This window comes from Mercenaria mercenaria, chromosome 11 (genome assembly GCF_021730395.1).
Source record: "Mercenaria mercenaria strain notata chromosome 11, MADL_Memer_1, whole genome shotgun sequence".
Taxonomy (NCBI): domain Eukaryota; kingdom Metazoa; phylum Mollusca; class Bivalvia; order Venerida; family Veneridae; genus Mercenaria; species Mercenaria mercenaria.
In genome coordinates, this window is record NC_069371.1 from 58,663,116 (window position 1) to 58,676,731 (window position 13,616).

General features: G+C 35.3%; 1 protein-coding gene across 1 annotated transcript in view; it reads left to right on the plus strand.

Moving 5' to 3' along the window:
- The first annotated feature begins 4,391 nt into the window (after positions 1 to 4,391).
- Positions 4,392 to 13,616, plus strand: part of LOC123533026 (Ca(2+)/calmodulin-responsive adenylate cyclase-like) — a 160,829-nt gene continuing 151,604 nt past the window's right edge. Inside the window, exon 1 of the mRNA XM_045314679.2 lies at positions 4,392 to 4,509. The gene's annotated coding sequence lies outside the window, so the exon portion shown is untranslated. The remainder of the gene's footprint in view (positions 4,510 to 13,616) is intronic.

The window sequence follows — 13,616 nt, forward strand, 5'->3', positions numbered from 1 at the left end:
TATGCGACCATCATTGCAGAAGAAGCCAATGTTACATCTTTGGGAAGGACCAACTCCTTTTTTGTTTTTGTACGTCGGTTCAAATTTAGGCTTCAACATCAAGGGTGATTGTACAAAGTTTTTTCGAAAAAGTTCAGCTACAGCAACTGCATCTGATCGACGTAAGTATGCTACAGTGTCCTTGGAATCAGGGTACTGCAATATTGCTATAGCGTTTTCATCATAACGATTATCTGGTTCCGGTTTTGCAATATAGCCTTCGCCAACAGTCAATGCCCGGTTTCCATGGTGATGCATTCCTACAGCTTGAACGGCATAAATTATGACTTTCCTCATCACCTAGGATAAATCGTAAACAGTTATAGAAACGTTATCAAAGAATTTACACCGAAACACTGCTACAACTATGCACTATATATAGCCCAATTTACTTTCAAGACAATGAAATTCAGTTTAGTTACTAGCTAGCTGTGCTACGTTTTTCATCTTCTACTTCATTTAACTACATATGTATGCAGACTATGTTTCCTTTTCCTTTTTAACCCTCTTAGTAGGTGGCCTACTTTTTTCTTTCCTCTCTTTTTTTTCTTTTTTCTTTTTCAGTTTTTTTCGTTTTCTATACGTAATTTTTCATTTATAACATCTGCACTGGTCAGCAAGCGATGGTGAGGAATAGATTTTCTATTTTTATTCTTTTTTACTGGAATGCTAACTGGTTTTGGGACGTAGGTTTCCTTTATTTCTTCGAATAAGCTTTTTTCTTTCTTTTCAGGGTAACTACTAGCTTCACCACAGAAACTGCTGTGTACGAAGAACTCATCTCCGTTTATATCTGTGAGCGGATCAGCCACTATATTACCGTCTGATATCAGCTGGAATAGTTGAGCCGGGTCGCTTATATCAAGAACTTCATCTGCACACGCTTCATCGTTCTCTGCCCGGATAGACCTTGTACTATTGTCGTTTGTTATACATTCAAATGATACTGATGGAGTTTCAATAAATGCCACAGAAAGAAAAGGGTCAGATGTTGTCTTTGTAGAGTCATCAGGCAATGGAATAGCGGAGGCAGTGAACATCTCTTCTGATGCTTCTTCAGTCAGGCCGTGGGAAGTTTCCGTATCCAATAACTGGTTCTTTAGTTGTAATTCCGAGTTGGAAACTTCAGATTTCTCTGTTTTCCGATCTTTCAGCTGATCTAGCTTGTCAGACACCGAAAGGCTGGTTTGCTCAATGTCAGTCAGTGGTTTGTCAGTTGGTTCACTTGGACCGAACATTTGATCGGGGATAGCATTTCTGTTTAAAGGAAATATGCCACATGATCTGAAACCACTCTGGATATTTGAACTGGTTACTGCTTTATCCCATGATGTAGAAAACAATGCTGGAAAAGTCCACTTTATCTGGTTCAATGGACTTTCCTGTAGGAAACTTGAACACACGTCATTATACGCTCTATTAAGCGGACCAAAAACAGCCTTATCTAACGGCTGAAGGGCATGGGTTGTATGCGGTGGAAGAGCCAAAATATGAATATTCTCTTCCATAGCTCTCATAAGGATCCCAAGAGTTTCATGAGATGAATGGCCGTCCAAAATGAGAAGTTGGGGCCTCTCGGAACCACAAAACTCTAAAAATACTTCATTAAATCAACGTTCTCCTAGGTTATCGTCCATCCATCCGTTCTTTTGCCAAGCCCAACGTGTACCAATTGGGGCAGCGGAAGTATTGAATCCTAAAGGGATCTTGAAGTTTGTCCCTTCACAACAAACATGGGTGGCATTCTTCTCCCAGAAGCGTTTACGAATGCCATAACTGTGATGTTTGTTGATTTTGAACTCGTTCTGCTCAAACAGTTTTTCTCTCCCTTCTCAGCAACAACGCGCACAGGATCATGTTCGAAATTCTTTCCCATCTCATCACAGTTCCATATTACCCTTGGATTCCCTTCAAGATTGAGACCTTCAACAATTGTACCTAAGTCATTAAAATAACTGTTAATTACTTCTCTATTCATCACACGTGCGCGTGTACTTGTCAGCTTTTCTGGTTTTCTGATGACTACATCCGGATGCCTGCGCTTCACTCCTTCCCACCAGTCCTTTCCTGCTGTAAAGTTGGTGTATCCCGATCCAATCTTCATTCTTCTGCAAAGAACGTTTGTTCTAGCAAGAACCTGCTTCCTGGTTAATCCAATTCCTCTCCTTGCCGCCATTTTTACCGCATCAACAATTTTTCTTTCTACATCTCTCGGAATATGTGGAGGGCGGCCGTTAGGAACATGTAACTCATGTTTACCGCTTATGCGGTCACCTATGGTGCTTTTTGGAACGCCATACATGGTAGATGCTTTCCGTATAGACATGCTGTTATCTTGAACAGCTTTCACTGCTTTTTCAAGGTCCCACTCTCTGTAGTTTTGTGTCTTCCCTCTTTTTGTATATACATACTTCTTCGGCATTCTGAAAGACGAGGATTACAATGAACATGCTGGATGTGAAAATACTAATACTACTACCACTACCACTACCACTACCACTACCACTATTACTGCTATCAAAAGCAGTCGTTGATGAAATACTTACAGTGCTACTATTAGAATAACAACTGGTTGCAATAATACAAGTACTACTACCACTACAGCAACTGCTGGCCTGTTCACCAATACTGCTTCTCTATTTCTACTACTAATGCACAGCCTAGTTGATTGATAGTACAATAAACACATGTGCAGTGAAACTATGTTGTAATTATTGTAATTGTAATGTATTTAAAGATTTATGTAATAATTAAGCTATCTTTATACATTGTAATTCGTTACAAACACTCGACGTATACATGTATCTGCAATGACTGATGAAAAGAAATCATAGTGTCCGTAGTTTTTTTACATTAAAAAATAGTAGAAAAAGTTCGGACACTTTTTGTTTACTTATAAATCTTCACTAATTTAGTATTTTTCGACCTGATTTTACAACACAAACAAAGTTTAATAATTATTTGAGCGTTTTAGCGTGTATTTCAAATGACAAAGAAAATATACAAACCTTTAATTGATGTTTTCTCTATACAATTTAAATTTTGCCGCTTTCAAAGTTTTGACGTGACGGAAGAGGAAGTGAAGGTCGAGTTTTCACGCATGCGTTAAATGGAGATAACTCTTCGACAGAGTTAATTTTAATTAAGGTTATTTGGAAATCAAAGTACCAAAAGGAGCGTTGAGGCGTAGGCATCGTCCCTTTGATAATCGATGTCAGAGTAAGCACTTAAAAGCAACCTGAATAGGTTTGTCCGTTCTTACCCGTCAGTCCGTACTTACCCGGATTGCCCCTATCACAATGTCATGACAACGTCTCCTGGAGAGATATTATTAACTACAGGCCAGCCTTTCATGCTGCCAAACTCATGGAGCAACTTTTTGTTTCAATCATAATGACGCGCTGATATTAAAGACCTGCTTAAGCCAGTATCAACATGGCTTCAGATCTAACCTAAGCTATAGACTAAACATAAACCGGCTGCACATCTCTCCTGTTTTAACATCACTGTACCATATGAGATCTATTTCACTCGAGACATGCTCCCCCGCCATTATAATCAGCTCTGTTTGTTGTTCACGAGTAGATATAGGGGCAGTTTGTAACATTTCAAGTCTAACATTGTCGTCTAGTACCGTTTCCTTTATTTGTCAAAATAACGTCATTTCATTATTTTAGTTATCATTACACGAGTATATATTTTTTTATTACTATTTGGCCCGTCCGCCATATCTCAGTAGGCTATTACAGTGCTATATTTGACAGTGACATTGCCTGATTTACCCATTTGTAATGAGTAGCGATACATTGAGAAGCACTTGCTAAAATGATTAGAGCTCTGAGCTATAAAAAAACTTTTTTGCGACCAAGAATGTATCCTGTAACAAATACTTGCCTTGACTGCCTTACAAACCTTCAAATACCGACTGCCAAGCAAGAGAGGTACAACACTTCTATGACGCGACAAGGAATTGAAACCCGACCTCCTATATAGTAGGGGCTACTCGAAACGGACACGCAGCCATTGAACTATTTAAACTGTACAACTAGATACAATAAAAGTAGCATAATGTGTTATTAAAACACTTTTGACCAAATCATGGTATATGTGAAATTTATAGAGACCATCTAAAACAGAACAAATGAACGGCTACTTCTTTTATTGCACTACATTTAACTTCATAAAAATCAGTTTAAGCCATGTGAAACGTTAAAACGTATTCCTACCTAATTTAAGCCCTTTTTTTTTTCTTCAGTTTAAAATTACGCGAAGCGAGACTAACAGGTTCACAGTGAAGTCTCATTTAAATGGCTGAACAAAACGTTTCAGTACAATGTAGTTTTAGCGTTTAATTTACATAAAGACTTCAACCATGCTGATTAGTATACATGAAGTGGCATGAAAAATCACAACAATGGCTTAGATCAAATGTTAAGATAATTAAAAAGGATAGAAATTCTCTACTGTAAGGTAAGATTTTAAGTTTTAAATCAAAATATATCATTATTTCAGCGTTAAGATAAAAGTAATCATTGATGAAACCCCTGTTACATTGTAGACCACGATACTATTATTTATTTTCTTTTTTTCTTGATTGATGTAAACTACGGTATAACAAATATATTGTACGGTGTTCCGTATGGACCATCGAGATTTTTATTCCTGAACCCCATACTCGAAGTCGAAATTACCAAACTACGATGATAAAAGTGGAAACAACGATGACGAAAGTCGAAATCACGATGGCGAAAAGACGAAACTACCATGATGAAATCCGAAATCACGAAACCACGATGACGAAAACGCGATATCATTTCGCATTTTCACCATCATGGTTTCATATTTTCATGATCGTGGTTTCGACTTTTACCATCGACCTTTTGACTTCCGACTTTTATCATCGTGGTTTTGACTTTCATCATCGTGATTTCGACTTTCGACGTATAGGGTTCATGAATAAAAATCTCGATGGTCTAAACGGAACACCATAATGTTGGTATGTATTAGTTAGAACGCTTCTTAACTGATGTTGCAGCTAAGTTTTTGACTGATTTTATCCATACTTCCCTGGTCAATGTTGAATTGCTTTTTACATCTGTAATGCAACCTATTTTCATGACTAGCAGTTGCCAGAATCTAATGCAGACTCTAAAGTGATTAGATTTCTTCACAATAGGTATGGATCAAGCAAATGAACATGACATGTACTATGTGTATCCCTGCTTGTTTAGGATTTGTGTCTTATCTTTGAGTTTAGTAAATAACATGCTGTAAATGAGAATCAGCCAGTAACATACATGGGAAGTCCCATAGGGTACATTTAGGTGTGTGCCTTGATCTGGACATGATATTTGAAGTTGAAACTTGGTCTATAACAAATAGAATCGGTGATTAATTAACATTCTGGGGATCTTAAATTGTTCCTATTTCATTGTAAAGGGAGGTAATTTACAAATTTCTTAACTTTCAAGAGGGAGCGCATACATTAATCATTTTACTAGTCTGTTTGATTTTGTGGTGTAAATCCTTTACACAGCTTCAGTTATTTGACAGGACAATAGTGTTTTAGCTGATAAAAAAGCTGTTTTACATAAAAGGACCAGACTACAGAATGATTCTTAAAAATTATCTCTGCAGACACTGACAATATAGTAAAATCAATAAAAACATCGTAATCTTACTTGTATGAAAGTACCGATTCATTTTTTTAAGTGCAAATATGCTGAACAAAACAGTAACCCATCATATGTTGTTTTTCCAAAATCACAAAAAAAAAATATATTCTGAAAGTTTTTTTTTTGAATGTCAGCGCAACCAAAACAAAATATAACCGTTTTCATTCCCTATTGGAAACGATAAATTAATGGTAATTTAATAGCATGTAATAGTAATATGTTACCATTTACCAGTAAAAAATCAGAATCTACACTTTGATATACGTATAAATGTTATTCAATCGTTTCTTTAAAACAAAGTCAATGGGATGTGAAACTGTGTAATGTAATTAATTACACCAATTCAGATTATCTGAGCCGCGCCATTGGAAAACCAACATAATGGCTTTGCGACCAGCATGGATCCAGACCAGCCTGCGCATCCGCGCAGTCTGGTCAGGACCCATGCTGTTCGCTAACGGTTTCTCTAATTGCTATAGGCTTTGAAAGCGAACAGCATGGATCCTGACCAGACTGCGCGAATGCGCAGGCTGGTCTGGATCCATGCGGGTCGCAAAGCCACTATGTTGGTTTTCTCATGGCACGGCTCATCTGCATATTTTTTCAGTATTACGATTCTTAAAAGCAAATGTTGCCCTAATTTGTTGCCATCAATACCTTCAAAGAATAAAATGCCGATCCGGCTAACATTGATGTTAAACTTGTCAAACATTATTTCCAATTTGCCTTGCGACACTCGTCCCCAACCAAGTAAACGCAGTGACTGGACAAAGCGTCGCTTGGTTCAGAAAGGAGCACCCACTTGTTAAATCCGCGGATCAAGGCAATGTGAATTCATAGATTTTTCGGCCGACGCCGACGTAGTTTTCCATCAGTATGAACATCTTGTGATGATCACAAGTTACTGTAAAGCATAATGCGCCAAATTAATTAATCACCTGCATTCGTAATTGAATAATATCTGTAAGGCTAATTTAGGTGTTGACAAAACTTTGAAAAAATTAAGATGACGTCAATTATTCTGCCAAGAATGGATCCTGGTATTGGCTGAGAAGACTGAACCGGGCAGACGTTGTACCGCTTCCAGTAGTAAAATAAAAGTCTGAATTCTTTGTACAAGACAAAGAAGTATAAAAATTTATTTTATAGCTCTTTGTACAAGATAATGCAGACTACAGACGACTTTTTCCTCGCACGACTTCGGTAAATAACGGTATTGCGACAAGTATGTCTTGCTGATCTTAATAATAATTAATAGAATTATATCTACAATTGAACATTTGATAAAATTTTGCTTTTTAAAACAAAATGTTTAGCTAAATGTATGCGTAATTTCAAAAAGAGTACTTTCAGTAACTTTTAATGTACAGTCGAAATAACATACAATCAAAGAAACCGTATAAAATACTATAAACTTTAAAAAAAAAATCCGTTAAAGTTGATTCAGTAGCGTGTTTGATGTTTGACTGCAGTTTCTTTTATTCTGTATGAAAAGGTAACAATCCGATATTCGTTGGCAAGCGGAAGTGGAATGTCACGATCTTCGATTAACAAGCAATGTTGGCGTGAATGTTTGTCTGAATGACACCTTAACAGCATGTTGTCTCACCACATGAATATGTTGTTACAGAGGAGAATGTTTAACATGTAAAACAACATTAAAACAGCATGGAAACGAGAAAATAACATTCTAGTAATTTCGATGTTAATTTTGATGTTAATTTCAATGTTAATGTTGATGTTAAAGCCTTAGCATGCTGGGCACGATTGATTCTGCCTTTGCGACTAGTGTAGACCATGATCAGCCTGCACATCCTTGCAGTCTGATCATGATCTGCACTGTTCGCCATATACGTTTTTGGTAAGCACCCCTTTTAACAGTTAATGGTTCTGTCCAAATTGAAAGATGGACAAGTTCATTATAGAAATTTAGCGGGGTAAGGGTTAAGCCATTGCATTTCAAAAATCTTACTCGCAGTATCATAAAAAGTAATAAAGTAATTCGCGTTTGTTAACATTTAGACTTTTTTTTCCATCAGTTTTTTCTTGAAATGATAGGAGAAAACAAATTGCATTAGTATAACTTATTCAGAAGAAAAACAGTAAGATATATTTTTTCTCACGAAAAGTAAAGAATGAAAAATGACATACTATATGAAGTCGACGTTGGATACGAATATATGAGACACGAAAAGCTGTTATGTACTTCTATGAGGTTTACACCGTATATTTCAGACATGTTCTACATGAAATTTGCTGTTTAAGGTAACTTGGACATATGTCAACAGTTAACTTAGCTTCAAATTGATTTATAATATCTATTATGTAGGTTTTATTCAGTACAACGAATTTACGTGTAGTAATTTCTTTATGCATTTTGATAAATTGCTTAAATATATCGTTGACATTGTCAACCATTTATGGTTCGCAATAAGGGTATGTAGATAATTCTTACCGCCATTCGTTTCATCTTGGCTGACCCCAGAAGTCAGTCCAGAAGCAAAGTAATTTCCACTAACTTACAAACAGATATTTATTCAAATGGATATTTCAAAACGTTGAGTGAAACCCTTATTGAAATATTACAAAAGTTAAACGCTGTCACATGCGTAACATTTTATATGCTATTTCTAGCAATACAAGAAAGCTTGATCATAATTTTTATACCAGTAGCATTTTTACTGCTTCCAGTGGTAGATTATACACATCCCTATCTATCAAAGCCCTGAGAGGACTATAGGGAAGCATAGCTGAACCGGTATGCCTTTTCATAGAGAAGCCAGGCAAGAAAAGATTCCATCATTTTGCATTTCACTATGCTTTTTTAACTCACTGAACCAAAAAGTAAAGTCAGTAAAGGTTACTCAAATCATAAACTTTGACTTGACTCTAGATCTAATAGGAAACCAATGACTGTATTAAGGCTTTAAGGTCGCTTTGACCTCGACACCAAAATCAATAGGGGTTGTTTATATCTTTGGCAAGGTTTTAAGAAAATCAAACGGTCTAGACTGAAAGCAGGTTCGACAGACAATCATGGTAGGATCTTCCAAAGTGAGATGTCAATGCATGTATTCAAGAGAACAAACAGAGAAATGTTAATAAGAATATTACAAAAAATGTGAGATGCACTTGAAAATAATTGGGCCAGACTAGCAGCATATCAACAAAATACCACAAGAGGATTGGCAAGGCTAGCATCATAATCAGCAATATATAAGAAAAGGGCCCTAATGGCATTTTTAAATATGAGTGACTACCATTTTTGCAAATACTTCATAAATATATATATATGTCCGTGATTTTCACCTTATAGAGATTGATGCTACCGACGACTTTTATTTTTAGCGGATAATATAGTTTCCCGTGTGTCATTGGCCTTGGTCACATGACAAATATTACCGCGTAATTAGAGTAGTTCAACGCGTAGATAAAAATCAGTACAGTTTATACCAATAGCAAGTGTATTCGATCAAAACCACATTTTGTTATTTGGAAATTGTAAGTGTTCACATTTATTGCACATCCATAAGAAATTGCATCGATCTGTTTACTCTCATATCTTTCAATTCCTTGTGAGTATTGAACTACTTTTATGGCGCATGTATGGAGAAAGGTAGCACTGAACCGGAACCATGTGTTCTTAGTCTTGGTCACGTGATAAATATTTACGTCGTAAAGTAGTACAACGCGTAGACAAAGTTCTTTACAAGAATTTATAATCCCTGTCATATCTTTCATTTACAAACTATAAGTGTTCACATTTATTGCATATGCTAAATAAATGGTATCGACCTGTTTACTCTCAGACCCTTGAATTTCGCCGAAGTACTACACTACTTTTTTGGCGTAGGTATGGAGAAAGGTAGTAACGGCATTTGTAATTTCACCAATGTCGGTATACGTAGTTTGGCGGCTCAAAAATCAACTTTCCGGATAAACATAACAATTTTGTGCGCATGCATACATTTTTTAATGTAGTGGTATAATTCTTTCTCTCCATTTCTTGTGACGCTGAAGACAAAATATACAACACGTACTTCCTTTAAGGTAGTTCAGCACGTTTGAAACAAATATTGTTCTGCATGTAGAATTTCACCAAACCCTATTTTTTTCCCAAGTATCATCGTGTCCGTTTGGAATTCAGTCAGTAGAAATGATTAGAGTCGTATGCTTTCTTTTTGTTAGATCTATGTGAAAGAAAATATTGCGATTATTGATCCTCCACGTAATTTTTACAATGGGTTCGCGTATAGAAATGTTCATCAATGTGACATTATGAAACTTTTCATTGATATATCTATCATATGGCAAAGATATATGTATAGGTCCTTGTACTGAATTTTTAACAATTCGCCAAATATCAAATGTTGTTCTTACAGGGCGGATTATTTTATGTTATTATTTTGAACCTTTCATATCAAAGCCTATCTTTTTTTTTCAAATTTAACCATAAGAAAGACAGCAGTGCTAACAGTTAAACAGTTATCATAAAACAGACAAATAATAATGAAATCCGTAAAACGGCTACCTAACATTAATCTATGTATTTTTTTATAAATGACGTTACTTCCTTCCAGACGTGAAGAATCACCTTTTCAGCACGTTGGGCCCATTGTTTGTGAGGAAACTGGTCTATTTGAACAAGAAAACATATGTGTTCCCTTTAGTTTCAGTGAAAACAAATCACTCAATAGTTACTTACATACGCTTATGTGAGATGTTCGTATAGAAACAAAACCTGTAGGTAAACAGTATTCTATTTTAGACGCTTTCCCTGTAACAAATTTAACACTGGAGACAACTGTATCTTATTGCTACAAGCAGATTATAACCTTACTGAAATAAATAATCTGTATTACCAAGTTTCCGTCGATTGACACCATCCTCCATCTCAACGGTTCCGGACAACGATAACAATAGTATAGTGTCTCTAAATAAAAACCGCTGTTATATTTGTGAAGAGCTGAAAGCTTTCCACAGAAACAATGCATTGCATTTAAAGCTTGCACACCGAGCTTTGTCTTTATCATGGCAAATCAATGACGAATGTATATAGACGTACTGTAGCCTTCATATTTTAGCCTAATCAGGGATGATCCAGCAATAAATATGTAAACACATACCGCAGCAGATAAAGTTGTCCTTTCTCTTCCTTCCCAATGTTCTCCAAACTTGTTCACAAAATTCGACCATGTTAGATAACTAGCTGGATTATCCCTGTGGCTCGGAAGTAATGACCATGGAATAACACAAATATGGGAACATTGGTAGTGTCCGCTCTCTGACAGAAGTAGTTCTTACCCAATGATCATTGCACTTTGTCACAATTTTATGGGCATAATATCACCGTCATGTTTGGTGACCGTCCAGACTGGTTACTAGCTCTTGAGTTATGGCTCTTGAATTACTCAAAATTGCAAAAGTTGACAGTGTTACACGCTAACTTTAGCTGTTCTTATCGGAGGTTTACAGAACTTGATCACAATGTTTACAGACATAATATCTCGGATAAGTTCTATAACCAGCTGGATAATCGCAGTCAATCTTGAGATGTTGCCTTTGAATAAGTTGAAATTGCGAATATTCACATTGTCAGCTCTTTAACTTGAGTGGTTTTTAACCAGACCAAAGTTCTGCAAATTTAGTCAGCATGTTTATGGGTATAATATCTCTGACAAGTTCGATAACAAGCCAAATAGTATTTGTCACACATGAGTTATGGCTCTTGAATCAGTTAAAGTTTTTTTTAAATTTACAACTTCTCTGCTCAGAACAAAAGAGTATTTGAAAAGTCACAGACAGAGAGGATTTTGACATTTTCTGACGCGAAAATTATCAACAAACAAACGATGTTTTGTTTTACAGTTAAAACCCATAGATGTTTGCAAAGTAAATTTTGTGTTTATAAAGCTTCTTTTGGAAAGAACCATAAACTTTCTATACTGTCTTTATATATGTAGAAATATTAGAAAATCTATGAAAATAATATGATGATTATTTGATCCACGACTGTATTATCCTGTATTGCAGGACGAAAATGTTTTTTTTTCCGTTGTTTTGAAATTACGTTTAACAAACGGTGTCCACTCAATATTTTTCACTTATACACAGAATTTTTTCCCTAGAGTAGAGAGGGCGTAAGGCGATTCTGTAGTCTATATTCTTTTATGTTATATATTGCACAAAGACCTTTTACAAATTACAGGCTGCAAAATTCATATACTGCTACTCGCTTCTGCCATTTGTCTAAAATTCATTCAAGTTTATTTAATACATGTTTATGGTATCAAAAAAGAATTTTTTTTCTCATTAAGTCAAAATGTCGAAAGATGAAAAATGAATTGCTGAAAATAAGTTTTTTTGTTAAGTTGATCAAAATAGAAACAGCATATCGAGGGCTGAGCTCGAAACTATTGTATCTTGTTCTTTATCTATATACAGTTAAAATAGTTTCGCGCTCAGCCCACGATATGCTATTAATAAAAACATCCAGTGTGCATATGCCCCATCCCAAATACCTTAAAATATCAATCTATCTATCTGTGGTCTTACCCAAAATATCTTTTAATGATCATAATTCTCTCACACTATGAAGTCACAAAATCAGCAAAATGTTCACGTCTATACAGATAACGCTCAATTTGTTTATATAAATCTGGCATGTGTTTTCATACAGACAATTAAGATTATTTCTGATTTATAGCTTTCCAGAACTAATACAATTGAAAATTTAGTACAAGGTGACATTGCGGTTTTGACTGTTGGTATTAATAACGATTTAATTCCTTTTATAATGTATTACAAAGTGACCCGGCTGCATTTTATATGTAACAGTGCTATTAAAATATATCAAATATTGATGCCTGGTAAACTCATGTAATTTTGGTATCATTTGAAAGTCTACTGAAAAAGAAAATATAAATTACATTACAAAAATGTGTTACATTTTTCTTTAATTTTTACTTTATCGTTTTCCGTGATATTTCAACAGAAATCCAGTTATTACTGTGTAATATTTATCATTTCGCAGTCAAAAGACACGACTGTAGGGATTCGTGCACATTATATTTACTAATTCTTGTTCGGCAAAAGGTACCAAACAAACATGGGGTCACCAGAGGCACCCGGTTAAAACGCTTTTCAATTTTGAATGTTATATTTAGTAAAACAAACTAATTTTCATGTGTTTCCACTCAGTAGCTAAGTTTCAAAGCTTTCTTAAGAAATATAGCAATAATTTCTAGATATCTATACATTCTCTATTCTTTTGTTGCGTATGATCTGGAGGTCAGAGCCTTTAATAACGATTTTATTTAATTGAAAAGGTAGTACAAAGTGAAATTGCTGTTTGATTGTTGGTATTAATAAATCATGATTTAACTCCAGTGAAAAGGTAGTACAAAGTGAAATTGCTGTTTGATTGTTGGTATTAATAAATCACGATTTAACTCCAGTGAAAAGGTAGTACAAAGTGACATTGCTGTTTGATTGTTGGTATTAATAAATCATGATTTAACTCCATTGAAAAGGTCGTGCAAAGTGGCATTGCTGTTTGATTGTTGGTATTGATAAATCATGATTTAACTCCAGTGAAAAGGTAGTACAAAGTGAAATTGCTGTTTGATGGTTGGTATTAATAAATTATGATTTAGTTCCGTTTAAAAGGTAGTACAAAGTGACATTGCTGTTTGATTGTTGGTATTAATAAATCATGATTTAACTCCAGTGAAGAGGTAGTACAAAGTGACATTGCTGTTTGATTGTTGGTATTAATAAATCACGATTTAACTCCGTTGAAAAGGTAGTACAAAGTGAAATTGCTGTTTGATGGTTGGTATTAATAAATCATGATTTAACTCCATTGAAAAGGTAGTACAAAGTGACATTGCTGTTTGATTG